The following is a 17,809-nucleotide window of genomic DNA, read 5'->3' as shown; positions in this document are numbered from 1 at the left end:
CATCATGAGAATTCAAGAACTCCCCAAATTATCTGTTAAAGTGGTTGTGAACTCTGAAAAGGATCAGGAAGCTGCCAAAAGAGGATCATGCCTTCCCTCTCTTCTCATACAATTCAATTTTCAACCAAAAGGTCTTACATTTGTGATCCCATGGATGGTTTTTATTTCTTTAAAAAGGCTGCCAGTCTCGGTCTATGAAATTCTCCAGGCAAGAATATTGGAGTAAGCAGCCATTCCCTTCTCTGGGGGATCTTCCTGATCCAGGGATTGAACCCAGGCCTCCTGCATTGCAGGCAGATTCTTTATTGTCTGAGCCACCAGGGAAGCCCACAATGACTTGATGAAGCCTTACATGACTTGATGAAACCTAAATCATATCTGGAACCATACCAATAAGTAAATTTGGGTCGTTAGAGTTTGGCTCTCCAAACTTCTTAAAGGCATTCAAGAAGGTAGCTGGGAAAATCCACATTGTCAGTTAGTATATTATTGACTAGTCTCTCACTTTCCCATTTAAAAAAATTTTTTTCACTTATTTAGTTTTGACTGTGTTAGGTCTTTGTTGCAGCACATGGGCTTTCCCTAGTTGCAAAGAGCAGGGGCTACTCTCTAGTTCTGGTGTGAGGGCTTTTCACTGGGGTGGGTTCTCTTGTTTCAGAGCAGGGGTTTTAGGGCGTGTGGGCTTCAGCAGTTGCAGCATGTATGCTCAATAGTGTGGTACACAGGCTTAGTTGTCCTAAGGCATATGGAATCTTCCTGGACCAGGGATCGAACCTGTGTCCCCTGCATTGGCAGGCAGATTCCCAACCACTGGACCAACAGGGAAGTCCACTTCCCCATTATTCTGATGTATCATCTTCTGCATAAATACATGATAGATGAAAAAATATTTGGAGACAGTCTGTTACACCCACAGCTGTTTTCCTTTCCTATTTCTCATCTGTTACAATTCATGTTGCACAGTAGTTTATTTTTTTCAACTAAGAATGTGGAAGATGTGGAGGATAGAGAATATAGTAAACAGTCCCAGATCACCCTTCCATGCCTTCAAGTGATTTCCCCTCAATGTCTGTCAGGCTGACTTAGTCCTGGAAAAATTCCTCAGCTGGTTCTTCCAGTTCCTACCTGCTCATCTACATCTATTCTAAAATGGGCTCATCTATTTCATCCTTTATCTCAGTCATCAAAGTTTTAAATTCCCAACTATCTAATCAAAATTTTTGTACTTGAAATATATTATTATTCTTTGAAGGTATTAATAATATTTTTCAAATGTTATCTTCTGATTATTGCCTAGCTCTGTTTTCTCTAGTATTATTTGTAGAGATGGTGCTTCTCACAGTCATTTATCCTCAAATGTGTGATATAATGTATAGTTATCTGTTCAATTTTGTATTTTATTTATTTTTATTGAAGTATTGTTGATTTAACAATGCTGTATTTTAGAATTTCTCTTTTTTTTTTTTTGGATCTTAGTTCCCTGACCAGCGATCAGACATGCATCACCTTTGGTGAAAGCATGGAGTCTTAAACACTGGACCACCCGTGAAGGCCTCATTTTACCTTTTTATTCACTGTAGCCATCCTCAGGGCTTCCCAGGGGGCTCAGTGATAAAGAATCCATCTACCAGTGCAGGAGATGCAGGAGATTTGGGTGTGATCCTTGGGCTGGGAAGATCCCTTGGAAACCTACTCCAGTATTCTTGCCTGGGAATTCTCATGGAAAGAGGAACCTGGTGGGCTTACAGTCCATGAGTCACAAAGAGTTAGACACAACTTAGTCACTGAGCATGTGCATAGCCATCCTCTGCCAATCTGGGGTAACGAACAGTACTCTAGAGGTAAGGATGTGTTGGTAGCTCACCCTCTAGGTATGGAAGACTCTGTTCTTATTCCTGGAACTCTGTAGCTAACTGGATCACAGTTTAGACCCCACTGAGGAGTAGAAAGGTGTTGGCTAACCTGGCTGCTCTAAACCTCTCAGGGCCCTCTTTCCATTTCTTGATCTGTTAGCTGACCTTGCACACCTTTCCCTCAACTGTTCCATCCTTTGCCTTAGCCTCCTCCTCTGCATGATTTGAGCTGAATTCTCCTTCCATTTTCTTTCTCTGAGATGTGATCTTTCTGCATTCTGGTTTTTTTTTTTTTTTTTTTTGGCTGTGCTGGGTCTTCACCACTGCACAGGCTTTTTCTCTAATTTCATAAGTGAGTGGGGACTACTCTCTAGTTGAAGTGTACAGGCTTCTCATTTTGGCGGCTTCTCTTGTTGTGGAGCACGGACTCTGGGCATGAAGGCTTTGGTAGTTGTGGCATGTGGACTTCAGAAGCTGTGGCTCCTGGGCTCTAGAGCACAGACTTAGTATTTGTGGTGCACGGACTTAGTTGCTCATGGCATGTGGGACTTTCCCAGCCCAGGGATCAAATCTGTGTCTCCTGCGTTGGCAGGTGGATTCTTTACCACTGAGCCACCAGGAAAGCCCTGTATTCTGTTTTCTCAACATTCCTGGTTTGTTGATGGCATTTTTTCTTGTTTTCCTAGGACTTTTTTTAAACTTCTTAAAGGTATCTTCTCTATCATTTCTTGAAATTTTATGTGGTAGGTAGGGTATAGGTGCATGTGTTTGGTTGGCTATTTTGATCCAATTTCTATTAAATAGTGTATCTGTGTGTGTGTGTATGAGAGAGAGAGAGAGAGAGAGAGAGAGAGAGAGAGAGATTTTTTGCATTATTTACTATTTCATTTCTCAGATTATTCTTTTCTTCTCCAAAAAAAATAAAGCTAGACTTACACTGAATCTTAGCCTTTTTCACCTGTTTTATTCTTCTTTATTCTTGAAAGAATAAAAAAAGAATATTAAAGAATAAAAAAAGAAAAAGATCAAATAAAAATTTTCCTACCATACCTCTTGGTATTAGCCAATGCCATTGTAAATGCTCCCAATTTAGGGGAGCATTTTGCAAGGGGGCATAGGTTTGGTGGTTGAGGAATGGTCCCACAAGCTGCATAATGTGGCCAAATTTTTTTAAATTTTAAATTAAAAAAATTAAAATGCTCCTACTTTTCCTGAAATAGGAGGTAAATTGGTAGGAGCTGACTTCAGGATTAGGATCAGGGAATGGGTAGCAATGGGTGTGGTTATAAGCATTTTAGAAACCACCAGACTCTGGGGAACTAACACTAACCACATTCACAGAAACTCACTTTATAACCCCAAATACCTGGTTGGTTCTTGGTTTTTTTTGAGTATGGGATATACTTGCCTAGTGGTTCAGTCAGTAAAGAGTCTTGTCTGCAATGTGGGATACCCAGGTTCCACCCCTGGGTTGTAAAGATCCCCTGGAGAAGAAAATGGCTACCCACTCCAGTATTCTTGCCTGGAAAATTCCATGGACAGAGGAGCTTGGTGGGTCGGACTCAACTGAGTGACTAACACTTTCCTTCACTTTTCTTTCTTTCATGGGATATGTTGTAAATTTGCAGGGACTTGTTGTGATAACACAAATTTGGAGTTGGATTTGAGTTGGAATCCTAGTCCACTACTCATTCATTCTGTTTTTAATATTTCTGAATCTCCACCTTTATGCTTTGTTGTTATTCAGTTGCTAAGTCTTGTCTGACTCTTTGAGACCCCATGAACTGCAGCTTGCCAGGCTTCCCTGTCCTTCACTATCTCCCTGAGTTTGTTCAAACTCATGGCCATTGAGTTGATGATGCCATCCAACCGTCTCATACTCTGTCGCCCCCTTCTCCTCCTGCGCTCAATCTTTCCCAGCATCAGGGTCTTCTCCAGTGAGTTAGCTCTTTGCATTAGATGGCCAAAATATTGGAACTTATGTATTATTCTTATTATTATATTGCTAATATTTTTATAAGCTGTAGAAGAGCCAGAAAATAATCCCTATTTCAATTGAAGTTGGTGATTTTATTTTTTTTAACCTACAGGTGGAGCATATAATTGGGCATAAATTCATGTGATAAACAAATGTTTAAAATTGGGACTATTCTGGAAAAACAGGAACATAAGGTTATGATAACTAGAGTGTATACTTTTGAGTGTATACTTCTGGCACAACCAGATACTTGTGCCAACCAAATACAACATCTTTTCTCTGTGACTTCTTCCTACCTGATGGCATTATTTCCATTGCTTTCAAACTATTACTCTTTCAATTAAGAGTGGGATCTTCTTATCAAATAAATTCTCAGAGTATCCCTGGATAAGGAAGTAATAGTGCTGTGGTTGGACTGGGATCCTTAACCCAGAGTTCTGCTTATTTATCATCTCCATGACACCCCAGGCTCCTGGAAACACAATTTGGAGAACTTATTTCTCACTGGTGGATATGTAATCAGGTAACAGTTTTCTTTATCACTATTATGCATTCATGTGCATTTCTAATTATGTACTTTGTTCACAGTTTTATTTTTGTGAGATACTTTGGGGAAATACTTTATTTTTTCAGCAATACATTTACAAATCACATTTGGGAGTTGGTTACTTTTGGAAGTGGGTTGTTTCAGATATTTTATATTGATTATGTTTAGCTTCTTCTACAGACAGTGATTTTTTGTTGTTGTTTTTGCCTTCTCCAAAAATCAGGTTACACCATATTTAGAGTTTACACTTCCTTAAGACCTCATCTTGGTCAATATCCCCCACTAAATAAAGAACTCATAGGAGTCTTTGATTAAATTTTCTTTACCTTTATTGGAAAATATACAAATGAATGTCATAAATTTAAAGTGTACAATTTAGTTTTGACAGTTGTATATTTCTGTGAAATTTCCACTGTAGTCAATAAAAGCTTTCTTTTCTATCATCCCCAAAAGATTATTACTGCCTCTTGATAGCCCATTCCTTCCTTCACTCCTTGCTCCAGGCAATTACTAGTTTGCTTTTTGTCAATTTAGGTTATTTTGAACTTCATATAAATGGAATCATTTATTTGCCTCTGGCCTCTTTAACTCAGCATAATAATTTTGAGATTTATCCATGTTGGAGCCTGTATGAGTAATTCTCCCCTTGCCCTTTTTCTGATGAGTAGTATTCCATTGCATAGAGGCACCACAATTTGTTTATCCATTCACCTGTTGGTGGGCATTTGGGTTCCTTCTGATTGGGCCTAGGGTGAAAAATAGGCCTTCCCAGATGGCTCAGTTGTAATGAATCCCCTTGCCAACGCAGGAGATGCAGGGGACTTGGGTTGGATCTCTGGGTCAGGAAGATTCCCTGGAGGAGGAAATGGCAATCCACTCCAGTATTCTTGCCTGGGAAAACCCACAGACAGAGGGGCCTGGCAGCCTACAGTCCATAGAGTCACAAAGAGTGGGACAGGACTGAGCATGCATGCAAGAATATTGTGAAAAAAAAAAGCTGCCATGAACATTCCTATTCCAATCTTTGTATGATTATATTTTAATTTCTCTTGGGTAATATCTATGAATGGAATGGCTAGATTATATGGCAGATGTGTGTTTAACCTTTTAAGAAATACATTGTGAGAACTTACACCTCCTCTTATACATCTGGGCTCAGATAAGGAGCCACTGATTTCTCTAGGTTTAACACAGGGAAAAATCCTCATCCTCCTCAGCCTTAGCCTTGCTCAGTTATGTCCGACTCTTTGTGACCCCATGGACTGTAGCCCCGCAGGCTTCTCTGTTCATGGGATTCTCCAGGCAAGAATACCGGAATGGGTTGCCATGCCCTCCTCCAGGGGATCTCCCCAACCCAGGGATGGAACCTGGATTTCTTGCATTGCAGGCAGATTCTTTACCACTGAGCCACCAGAGAAGTCCAGCCTTAGCCCACCTACTTCCAATTGCTTATCACCTCCTTTGGGTTTCTAAAATAACTCCAACATCCTTCTTCTTCTCTTAAGCTGTACTAATATCAACTCAGGATTTCTTGAGTAGCTGTTTTGTACCCAGCACTGTGCTAAACACTAAACGGTCACACAAAACTTAAGAGTTAAATGGGGACCCCCTCTTGTTGCCTAGACACAGTCTGAGAGACCACAACAATAGGTTATGCTACAGGCAAAATACATGAGTACTCTTGTGGTTGCATTCCACTCATTTGACTCACATGCTAGAGGAAATATTCCACCTTTATTTGCTTGTAAGCTGTAGTTATTTATTTATTTTTAAAGTAGGTGTGGCTGTTAAATGAAGAGGAAGTGCTATGTGAAATCTCAGAGAGGAGGAGAGAGAAAACTTTCTCTTTTAATATCTATATCTATATATCTTTTCTCTGGACCAGATGTCAAGAGAAATATGTAATTTGATATATGCACTGTGCTCAGTCGCTCATTCATGGCCGACTCTTTGTCACCCCATGAACTGTAGCCTGCCAGGTTCCTCTGTCCATGGAATTTTCCAGTCAAGAATACTGGAGTGGGTTGCCATTTCCTTCTCCAATTTGGTACATACATATATTTAATATATATTAAATTACATACATATATAACATAAATTTATACATATACACGCAGCTTCCAGGTGTCTCAGTGGGTATAGAATCTACCTGCAATGCAGGAGATGCAGGAGACGCAGTTTTTATCCCTGGGTCAGCAAGATCCCCTGGAGGAGGGCATGGTGCTGTGCTCTGCTTAGTCGCTCAGTGGTGTCCGACTCTTTGCGACCCTACAGCCCAGGAGGCCCCTTGTCCATGAGGATTCTCCAGGTAAGAATACTGGAATGGGTTACCATACCCTCCTCCAGGGGATCTTCCCAATCCAGGGATCGAACCTAGGTCTCCCGCATTGCAGGAGGATTCTTTACTTTCTGAGCCACCGAGGAAGCCCATATATATGTGTGTGTGTATATATATATCTACATCTTTTCTCTTGATCAGAAGTTCGCATGTGGTATCCGAATTAGCAGCGCCAGTTTCCCCCGAGAAAATGTTAGACATGCAGATGGTGGGGCCTCATCTAGATCTACTTGAATCTGAACTCTTGAGAGTGGGATCTGTGGTTCAACAACCCCTCCAGGTGATTCCTATCCACGATCAAGTTCGCGAAGCACTTGTAAGCTCACTCAAGTGGTGTAGATGGTCATCTTTAGGTTTGGCGGAGGATGTGTCCTGGGTCGCTTTGGGCAGTAGGGATAAAGTTGCGCAGGTCCCCTCCACCTCTCCCCCTCTCCCCCTAGCCTCTCCCAGCACCTGCAACTCCACTTCAGCTCTTGGCCTCGGGTCCTTTCCCCCGGGAGCCGCAGTCAAAACGCGGCAAGTGGATTCGGAGTCTGCCTGCCAGAATGCCGGCCGGGCATGCGTAGTGGCGCCAGGGCAGCAGCTAGGCTGGCGCGACTGGGGAGCCGCAGAGCAGACTTGCGTGTGCCGGGATCCGGAGCGGTAGCTGAGGGCTCAAGGGCAGAACGGCGGCTGCAGGTACGCTGCGCGGTGAGGCGGAGGGGATCCGAGAGAAAGCCTGGACCGATAGGCAGAAAACAGAGCTTTACTTCCTCGCCGGCTCGGCGGCTCCAGAGGAGTCTCTGCGGGTTTCCCTCGCTGGAGAGGTGTCTCCGGCGCCCGCCGACCTCCGGGTGCGCTTGTGTCCAGTCTGGCTAGCAAGTAGTGTGGGCAGGTGTTAGTTACATCCTGTATTTATGCTGTTTGCACAGTAAGCTGGAGAACGGCATTATGATTCTTTGCATGAAGTTAGGCATTTTGTTAACTTTTCTATTTTCCTCTCTCAAACTTTGGATGCCTAGTGGTGAGGCTCTTTGATCCAGCCTCTTTTGCTTGTGTGACTGGTTTATTTGCCTTTGGCCTTTTGCTGCAGAGGATCAATAGGACTGGAGTGAGATCTGTGGTTTCTGGTTTGGGTGCCTTTTCCGGAGCGGGGTGTGGAGGGGTCTCCTGGATGCGGCATTAAAAAAACAAAAAAAAGCCAACTTTCAGCATATTTCAGTGCCAAAAACTTTATGCATTTCAGCCGCATTTTAAAGTAGAGACGTTGTGTGTTTGCTTCGGCAGTACGTATAATACAAACTTCGTATAGTCCAAGATGTATTTTCCCCTTACTTTTCTACATTACAGTTTTTTCAGGCATCGTTTGGTACTCTTGAAAGGGAGCTGTTTCTTAGATGAGTAACAGAGCTCTCACTGTCTCCCCTTTCTTTACCCAGTCACATTTTCTAACTCACACAGAAATATTTTATCCTGGGTCTGTCATATTGGACACACTCATAAGATGTTAAGGCTGTGCCGCACACATTTCTTGGATAATCTGTGAGACATAAACAAAATTTTTGGACTACACACTGAACATTCTTTAAGTGTTAAATCTGCAAGATGGGAGGCAGATACATAGAATTAATAAGTTTAGAAGAAGGCAATTTGTAGTTTAGGAGCAGACACCTGTATGGAAAGATAATACAGATATTGCCATTTCCTTCAACTCCCCCCGACCCTCCCCCTTACCATGATGAATGTTTTAATGGAAGAAATAATATACAGTTGGTTTAGTTTTGGCCTGTGGAGACCTTCGAGGTCAGGCAGTTCAGCTGCTTCAGTTTACAAGTGAGAAAACCGAAACCAACCAGGTTAAATGACTTGATGTGGCTGTGGAGCCCCTCCTTAGCAAAGCTGGGCCTTGGACCCAGGTTTTCTGATTTGCAGGGCTCTTTATGCCATCCCCTGCTGATACTCTCCTCAGAGTTTACTGAGATTATTGTACTTTCTTTTTCTCTTCTACCTCTTTATATTGTGTGTGTATGTGTGTGTGCACACATTTAGTCTCTCAGTGGTGTCCAACTCTTTGTGACCTCATGGACCGAAGCCTGCCAGGCTCCTCTGTCCATGGAATTCTCCAGGCAAGAATACTGGAGTGGGTTACCGTGCCCTCCTCCAGGAGATCTTCCCCAATGAGAGATCGAACCCAAGTCTCTTATGTCTCGTGCACTGCAGGCGGATTCTTTACCTTCTGAGCCATTCGGGAAGCCCCCTTTTATTTTGTAGTCTGGCTGAAATCGAAAATTAGCTACTCCTGCTACTGAACTTGCTTACCTTGTAAACTCATTTCAAACAGTACCTTCTAGGGGCCTCACTGGAGGTCCAGTGGTTAAGACGTCAAGTATCCAGTGCAGGGAGTGCAGCTTGATCCCTGGTCGGGGAACTAAGATCTGGAATGTCGGGTGGTATAGCCATCCCCCCTACCCCCACAAAACAAAAAGTACCCTCTCAAGCCCCCGCTAACAATTGACTGGTCTTGAAATTGCCCTCCTTCCTTGTCTCAGAGTATCTGTTTGCCTCTTTCTCTGTTGAAGTCTTGCCTACGAAGCAAGGTGTAACTCAGGTGTGCCTCTTCCTAGAAGCCTTCTTCGATTACTATAGCCAGAAAGTAGCTCTCCCCCTTCTGAAGCCTCTAACATTTGTTAGTGTTGTCTGCCCTAGTATCCCCCTTCATCTTTAGTATCCTGGATTGTTGAATTTTAATACGTGACCCAACTTCCTGACCAGTGTGTGTAAGCTCTGGGAGCTTCAGGCCTATGACGTAGACATCCCACACAAAACTAAGCAAAAATAATGCTCTTGGTATTATTTGTGGGAGGAAGTGAAACAGGGACAGTTTGGTGAAGGGATTTGATGTGGATGTTCTGTGAAATGAAGGAGGTCACCTTAGAGCTCTAGCAAGACAGTGGACAAGTCAAACCAGTCTGATGGGATGTTTCTCGTATCTTCATCAGAGGTCATGGATCATGACCTCTAAGTTCTGGGGATAGGGGTCAATCCATAATAGAGGAGAGTTGCCTACGGCCTGGACATAAGCATGTGATTCTAAGTGCAGAGTGAAGAACTCAGATGTAAGAAATCATACAAAGGGGGAGGCATTTGGTAAAAGACTAGGTGCAGGAATATCCCTGGCGACCCAATGATTAAGACTCAGAGCTTCCACTGCAAGGGGCAAGAGGGAGTTCGGTCTCTGGTCAGAGAACTAAGATCCCTCATGCCTTGCCACATGACCCCACCCCAAAAAAAGGGTAGATGCAGAAAAGAAAAGATATTTTGAAAATCACTTTAGTTTCAGGTTTGGGATGTTGGTAATGATAATTTTCTTCTTATAAATAATACCCAGTTATGACATTGTCTGCTTCTCTTTTTCATATAGTTGTGTGGTTGTCTCACTTCCCATTCTAGATGATAAGTTCTTTGGGGGATGTTCTTTAATTCCTCACAATGCCAGGCACGTAGCTTTGCAGTATTAGATACTCAACTGTTATTGCCTGAATAAACAAACAAACAAGTGTATTTGACATGGGGAAGGTGGGCATTAAGGATCTTACAGCTATGTACTGTGCTTAGTCACTCAGCCATGTCTGACTCTTTGCAACCCCCTGGACTATACAGTCCATGCACTTCTCCAGGCCTGAATACTGGAGTGGGTAGTCTATCCCTTCTCTAGGGGATCTTCCAGACCCAGGAATCAAACCGGGGTCTCCTGTGTGGCAGGCGGGATTCTTTACCAGCTGAGCTACCAGAGCTGTGAGGTAGCCCTTCATCCAGGCCATCACCCCCTCATGATGTAGAGGAGGAGCTGAGATATACTTAACTAAGCTAGTTAGTGGTGTAGCCAGATCTGCTATACTTTCATTAACCCTAACTTTTCAAGGTTAACAATCCCAAGATTCATTTGCCATGGAGATATTCTGTGGATCTGGGGGGAACTTGGTGGTTAGTGGAAGGATATCTGTGTAACTGGAAGAGATGAAACACAAGAGGTGACTGGCCAATTCAACGTTGAGTGCACAGAATAGGGGCAGGACTGCAGACCTGGGGACCTCCACATGATGAAGTCGAGGACTTCCCTTCATCAAGGGAAAGGATGTGGTAGCTTATCTTGTCAGGGGCAGCAGATGGGCCCCAGGTGGGCCCCAGATCCTTGGACTGAGAGTGTGTTTGAGAGGGACATTTTACATTACCAGGAGCAATGTTTCTGAGAGTAGTGTTTATGGCCAAGGAATGTGGGGCTAAGTTTGAGATAGAATTGTGATCAGACTTTCCACCTGGAAAAAACAGACAGAAGGCAGTGCTTCCCAACCCATCTTGGATCAAGAAGTAGTTTGGTATATTTTGTTTATTTCGAACAGATGTTGCAAATAGCTGTTTTGCAAATCAAAACACAGTCTTTTCATTGAGCTTTCCATGAGCACACAGCATCAAGGGAGCTGTTGGAAGGCACCCGTCCTTTCTGTTGTCAGTCACACTATAGTTGATCACCGTCTTCAACTGGCAGTGTTGTCTCCTCTCTCTCTCTCTTTTTTAAAATACTGATTTGTTTGGCTGTGCTGATCTTAATCACGGCACACCAGATCTTTTAGTTGCCACATATAGGATCTAGTTCCCTGACCACTGATTGAACCCAGGTCCCCTGCATTGGGAGTTGAGAGTCTTAGCCACTGGACCACCAGGGAATACCTCCTCTTGTAAGAGTTAAGAAGAAAGAGCAGTTGAGCAGAGAAACTGAGCTTGAGAGATGGTTACTCATGGGAAGGAAAGGCTTGGCCAAATATAGAGGAATTACGTTTTTTTTTTTAATCATGACGTTAGTCAAAATTGATTGGACAGCCAAATGCAAAATCAGGCAGTACATAGAAGTTAATATCTCATACACTTAAACAATACCCAGATACTAAATTCTAGAGTAATATATCATAGCCCTGTGTAAAATGACTACATTACCTAACTTTTTAAAAATAATAATAATATTCATAGCTTGTATTTTAGGATGTTTTCTACAGACCAGACACTGTACTGAACACTTTACCAGCAATATATCATTGAATCTCTACAAACCATTCTGAGAAACTGGTGCAGTTATTCCCATTTTATAGCCTAGAAGGCTGAGACTTGTGTAGAAATCACATTTCTGATGTCACATCATTAACAAGTGGCTAAGCTGAGCTTGGATCCCAGGCCCCCGTGACTTCAGGCACGGGGAGCTAAAGTAAAATGCAAAACTTTATCCGTGGTAACCCTAACAGATGCTTAGAATGGCTACAGATTTTATCTGGTGACACTTCCAATGGTCTATGAGCCAGAATTTCATAAGAGAAACAAAACAACAGGGATGCATCTTTCTGGGTTTTGTTTTTATAATTATCCCACTAAGTCTTAACTTTTTACCCTCAAAGCCTTTCTGGAGGCAGCAGAGATGGCATCTACTTCTCTGAGTGCACGTAAAGCTCTTTTGAGGTGATGGATGTGAGTTGGTGGTGATCCAGGAAATGCCTCTGGGGTATGAAAGTGAGACACTCATCTTGTGTATGAGCCTAAGGACTCTAGGGTGAACAGTTCACAAGGACTTTTTCACCTGGGATCCATGGTGGGAGTTCCTGGAAGATCTTTGGGTCCTGCCCCTTACCCTGGTCTCAGATCTTTAAACCGTGGTCAAAATCCTCAGGCTGAATGCGCACCTGGACACTTCCTCCAGGATCCTTCAGTCCAGGGAGTTCTGAAGTCAGGGTTGCAGGTGGAGGTGGGTGTCGATACCTCAGGGAGTGCCGCAGGTCAGGGGCCTGAATCATCTAGACCATTTAGGTGATTTAGAGGCAAGACTGGCAGGCCCCACACTTGACCAGCTGACTCGGCTGTAAGAGAATGTCCCATCCCTCCCTCCTTGATGGACCTCATTGCTCTCTCCTGGGAGCCTCAGCCTGGAACCCAGTGAGGACATTTCTCTCCTCCCTGTGCTGCCTGAGCCCCTCTGTCTCTGGCTTCTGCCTCCGCTGAGCTCGTCCTGTGCGTCCTCAGGGTCAGTCTCTGGACATGAAAGAGAAGGCTGCCTGCCTCAGGCCCTTACCTATTACATGTTTCAACATCCAATGATCCCAGTCAGCCTTTTGATGAAAATCAGGGAGAAAGAGGCCTTTGTGCTGTCTGTTGGTTTATTGGTTATAAAATGATGATGCAGTTTTGATTGCTGGAAATTTTGCTGACTTAAAATCACATGAGATGTGAGGCTGTGTCAACTTTGATCATCTTATTTCTTTTCAGTACTACGGTGTCTGAAAGTGCCTACTTGCCATTTTTTGGGTGAGAAATATAGAGGGTGTCTTCTGTGAAAGCAGGTTGCTTTTTGGTAATACTGTGGATGCAGAAAGGGTGAGAGAGGGCTAATTAGGAGAGTTTTTCTCTTATGTGAAACACATGTTTCATCAGAGAGTATCGATGTTCTTTTGTAGGAGAGTTAGAGATAATCTGTTCATAAATTCCAGTTGTGAAGGAGACTTTAGACTTTACAACAAACTAAATTTTTATGATCGACTCTTTTGAGCAATTCAGAGCTATAAAACTAGAATATTTGGGTTATAACTCACTGCACAGAGACATGTCTGCCTCAGAAATTTCAAGAAATTCCAAAGAAAACAGGAGAAACTGACTTTTCCTGATAGTAAGATAAATGGCTATCTACCTTAGTAAGGTGGAAGAGGGTTTTGCCGTGGTGTGGCTTTCACTATAAAAAACAAAAGATTTTGGGGGGAATGGTTGACAGGAGAAACTCAGAGGAAACCAGAATTGTTATTGAGAAACTCAAATTGTTTAAAGATCCAGTCCCAGGAAATAACATTTAAAATAAAAATAATGAAAGTCCCTTCAATTTGTTGGAGAAGTAAGAAACAGGAGATGTTAGCAGTGCTGAAAAAATAGAACTTCTATTGAATTTGAGATTAAAACATTGGTAAATGTGTGTAGAAGAATGTTATTTAATTACAGACCTTCCCCACTCGCCCATCCCTCACAATGAATTCCCACTGTGGGGCCCTCTGCATTCCATAAATAAAAGAGTAGACTTATCTTCATGCATCACAGTTGAAAAATCTCAAATGATGCATGACAATCTGTGACCTAAAACTGATGTTGATCAAACAGATGTGAATGCCTTAGACAGAAAGTACTAGCTGTATTCACACTTTGTTCCCATAGCTAGTGCTCAGAATCCAGATTAAATTGTCCAAATTAAAAAAAAAAAAAGGTTCAGAACCCACTCATTTACAGTGAATGATCAAAGGCACGTTGTTTCATTTCACTTTGTCATTGTAAATGCCACCTTTTATGGCTCTATCGGTTTCTTTTTCTTTTTTGTCCTTGATGATATATATTTTGTACTGTTTATAGATAAAAATCAATGCAAACTAGAATTCTGAGGTTTGATAAATGTGACTCTGCTTAGGGTTTTAATGCTATTCATCAATAATTTGCTGGAAAAACAGTATCAAATAAGTACATAATTGAACCTTTATGTCTATAGCAAGTTAGTATTTATAACCATTGGGAACAAATCAAAAGTTCTCGAGACTCTGAAATTCTTTCACCTGAAAGCTCTCTCAGCATTCTATGCTGGTAAAATCTCCCTTTTCCTCCCTTTCTTCTCAGTCTTAGGGTCACTGGGACACTGTTTTGGTTCAAGGGTATTGTCAAGAGCTTCCCAGTTCTTGCAGAGTTGAAGTGTTATTGGGTCAATGAGATGCCAGCCACGAAACACAGCCCACAAAAACCCACTGATGTTTTTTAGCAAAAGTTTTCATGCCAAGTGAATTAGTTTTGGAAAAACAACCGTAGCAGCAATTGACTTGCTCACTTTTTCCATCAAGTTAAACCCCAGATCTCCATTAGTAGAAAAAAGGTAATCTGAGAGGCTCTGAATGTTTAGTGGTCAATCAGAATGAGCTCCTTAAGGTAATTTAAAGTTTAGATAGCTGAAATCAGTTGGCTTATGATTAGGGCCATGCATGAGAAGTCAAAGTCTATGATTCTGTCTCTGACCCCTTGAGAAGAGAGGCCTTCTCTTCAGCTGCAGGTTTGATGATTAATCAAGATAGTAAATGTGAAAGCAATTAGTAAACTGTAAGGCAAGGAGGTAAGGTATTTATTGATATAATAGTTTTCCATCTTCGCTGCCTTTCATTGTTAAGTGATCAAGGCTTTGAGAATGAATGACTTGCCTGTTTGAGTCTACATGGCTTGAAATAATGATAGAGATGGAATGCACATCTTTGTCTTTTAATTTTGACGTTTGACAAAATGTCAGGGCTCAGTGTTGGGACCATAGCGATAGCCAAGACAGATACAGGATCCCTGTCCACATGGAGTGTCAGTCTATCCCAAATACAGTGCTCTTTCAGTCAATCCATATTTTCTTCTTTAACTGACGAGAGGGAATACTTTTTCTATGAATTGATATGTGGCTTTTATAAGATGCTAAATGTGCTTATGGCTAAGCCTTGACTATGGAGCCCTTTAAGTGGTTTCTCTGTCCCCAATGGTGCCTTCAATAGCTGCCCAGTAAACTTCCGATCTCACTGGATGGGCCTTTTATTCATCTCCATTGTGGAGAGAGGAGTCGGATGCCTCTCAGCATCCTTCTCATGGTCAATCAGAGGCTTGTTGCAGAAAAATACTTTTCTCTCCTACTCTGCAGAATCAAAGGAATCAGATGGCCTCAAGGGCTGGGGACAGCACTGTGAGTGAAGTATAGTCCTTGTACTGACAGGTTCTCAGTCAATTGAGGGAGGCAGACACAGGGCCAGGCTGTGACAGGAGTGAGCACCAGAAGGAAGGGCAGAGTGAAGCTTTGGGGGAGCCCGAATGGAGATCATTCTGTTAAATCTCTTGAGGAAAGTGTTAAGACTTTTGAGCTGATCCTTGAAAGGAAAGCACAAGTTCAATCTACAGGGACTAGCTAGAGGAAAAGGCATTCCTTGGAGAAGGGACAGCATGAACAAAAGTACGGAAACAGGATGGAGCTGATCTGTTTAGGAAAATTCAGGTCCTTTAATGTGTTCTAAAATGTGAGCAGGATACGAATCAGCTGGACAGCTTGTAAATGAAGGCGTTGCTGAATCCCAACTGCAGGTTCTCATTCTTTGGGTCTGAGGTGGGGCTGGAGAATTTCATTTCAACAAATTCCCAGGTGATGCTGAGGCTGATGATCTGGGAATTTTGAGAGCCACCAGACTAGAGTGTAGTGTAGGTGAGATAAGAGAACTAGAAGCAAAGAAACAAATGGTTTTCTTTTGTAACTGTACTATCTGTACTATCTTCATAGAATTGATGTTTTAAGGTATTTTTTTGGTTTTGTTTTCTTCTTAAATTAGCCTCATTTCCAGTATTCTTGTCTGGAGAATCCCATGGACAGAGGCGCCTGGCAGGCTACAGTCCATAGCATCACAAAGAATAAGACGTGACTGAAGTGACTTAGCACACATGTACCAGTGGTTGCTGCCTGTGCCTCTTGCTGCCCTCTGGAAGTTCCATGCCTGCTCCACCCCACCCCAACCCCCCAGCCCTCCCCAAAAATCAGACCTTTTCTTTTTTTTTTTTTAACATTTTATATTTTTTAGTTAGTTTTGACTGCGCTGGGTCTTGGTTGCAGTGCATAGGCTTTCTCTAGTTGCGGTGAGCAGGGGCTACTCTTCATTGCCATGTGCAGGCTTCTCTTGTGGAGCACAGGCTCCAGGTGCATGGGCCTCCGTAGTTGTAGCACGTGGGCTTAGTAGTTGTGGCACAGGGGCTCAGGTGCTCCATGAGAAACCAGCTCTTTTCTTGCATTCCGTGTTTTTAAGTAACTGCTGTTCAGCCAGAATGACATTCCACCTGTGATGTCCTAAACAGCCGACATTAGAAAGAAGATGTTAGAAGCTGACCCACACTAAGAGTGAATGATGAGTATACCCAATGAGTATGTTTGTATTTTATTTTGTTAATCTGGATATAATGTTAAACTGCATCCAGTAAGTAATTTTGGAATAGCTTGCAAGATCTGAGCTCAGAGGTAGGATGTACACAATTGAAGACAGTTCCTTTCTTGTTCTCAGAGAATGTGCAGTCCTATAGTCAGGTTAAGATAGATGAATTCCTGGCTCCAGTACAGGGCAGCTGGTGCTGTAAGTGCTGTAAGAATGATAGGAAACCACAATGACAGGTCTGAGAAGGGGAAAGGTTCACTTTCCATTGGGACAGTTAGGGAAAGCAGAGCAGTGTTGAGGATAATGTTTTATCCATCTTTGTGAGCCAGCTGATCATTTGTCTATGTAAAGAAAATAGTGGAGGAGGGGCATATGAAGCAGGGGGTGAAGGATGGGCAGGTGCTCATAGGTAGCATGGGCCCTGGGGGAATTACTGGAGAGATGGGCCAGACAGACGGGCAACTGAACCTCAGAACAGAAGTGAAGCAGGAAGTGCAGGTTCAGCCAGTGCTGGGGTCTCTGATTCGTTCTGGCAAGTACAGAGAGGTAAGACTAGAAAGGCATTTAGGGAAGATTGCAGAACCTTTTGAGTATGAGGCTGCGGAATTTGGAATTTTATTCTATAGGCAGTGTGAGTCACAGACTTGCTTATCTATCGGCTTACTTTTACTTCCACTTCTCTCTTAACCCCCAACACCTCAGAGGAGGAGGAATCCCATTTTTTGCTGACCATTGATCTGTGGTTCATACTCTTTTGGAAAAACACAGAAAAATGCTTTTCTGTGGCTCTGATTTTAATTCTTTTTTGGGGGGGATCTCCATGCCTCGTGGCTTCTGGGATCTTAGTTTCCCAACCGAGATCGAACCCATGCCCTTGGCAATGAAAACACATAGTCTTAACTACTGGACCACCAGGGAATCCCCTGACTTTAATATGTGTATTTCAGTCATCTTACAGACTTGCAAAAATGAATCCATCATGTTAAAGGTTTCTGTGGCTTTCAAAATATGTAAAATATGAAAGGACAACCAATTTCCATTTCTGAGTGACAGTTTATAAAAATAAGTTAAAAATAATTCAATCACCAGGTAAAAGTGGTTACAGTACTTGTTCAG

At 42.6% G+C, this 17,809-nt stretch overlaps 1 protein-coding gene and 1 long non-coding RNA gene across 3 annotated transcripts in view; one reads left to right on the top strand and one right to left on the bottom strand.

Annotated features, from left to right (window-relative positions):
• Positions 1–7,263: 7,263 nt before the first annotated feature.
• Positions 7,264–17,809, top strand: part of PLS1 (plastin 1) — a 129,434-nt gene continuing 118,888 nt past the window's right edge. The window contains exon 1 of one of the 2 annotated variants that reach the window (XM_070793680.1): positions 7,264–7,394. The gene's annotated coding sequence lies outside the window, so the exon portion shown is untranslated. The remainder of the gene's footprint in view (positions 7,395–17,809) is intronic. The other variant, XM_070793685.1, reaches the window with a different exon arrangement.
• The window catches only part of LOC109559554 (uncharacterized), a 69,314-nt gene continuing 67,831 nt past the window's right edge, over positions 16,327–17,809 (bottom strand). Inside the window, exon 6 of the long non-coding RNA XR_002180801.2 lies at positions 16,327–16,611. This is a non-coding gene — a long non-coding RNA (uncharacterized lncRNA). The remainder of the gene's footprint in view (positions 16,612–17,809) is intronic.

This window comes from Bos indicus, chromosome 1 (genome assembly GCF_029378745.1).
Source record: "Bos indicus isolate NIAB-ARS_2022 breed Sahiwal x Tharparkar chromosome 1, NIAB-ARS_B.indTharparkar_mat_pri_1.0, whole genome shotgun sequence".
Taxonomy (NCBI): domain Eukaryota; kingdom Metazoa; phylum Chordata; class Mammalia; order Artiodactyla; family Bovidae; genus Bos; species Bos indicus.
The sequence above is the reverse complement of the archived record's forward strand: the minus strand, read 5'-3'. Positions and strand labels throughout refer to the sequence as shown.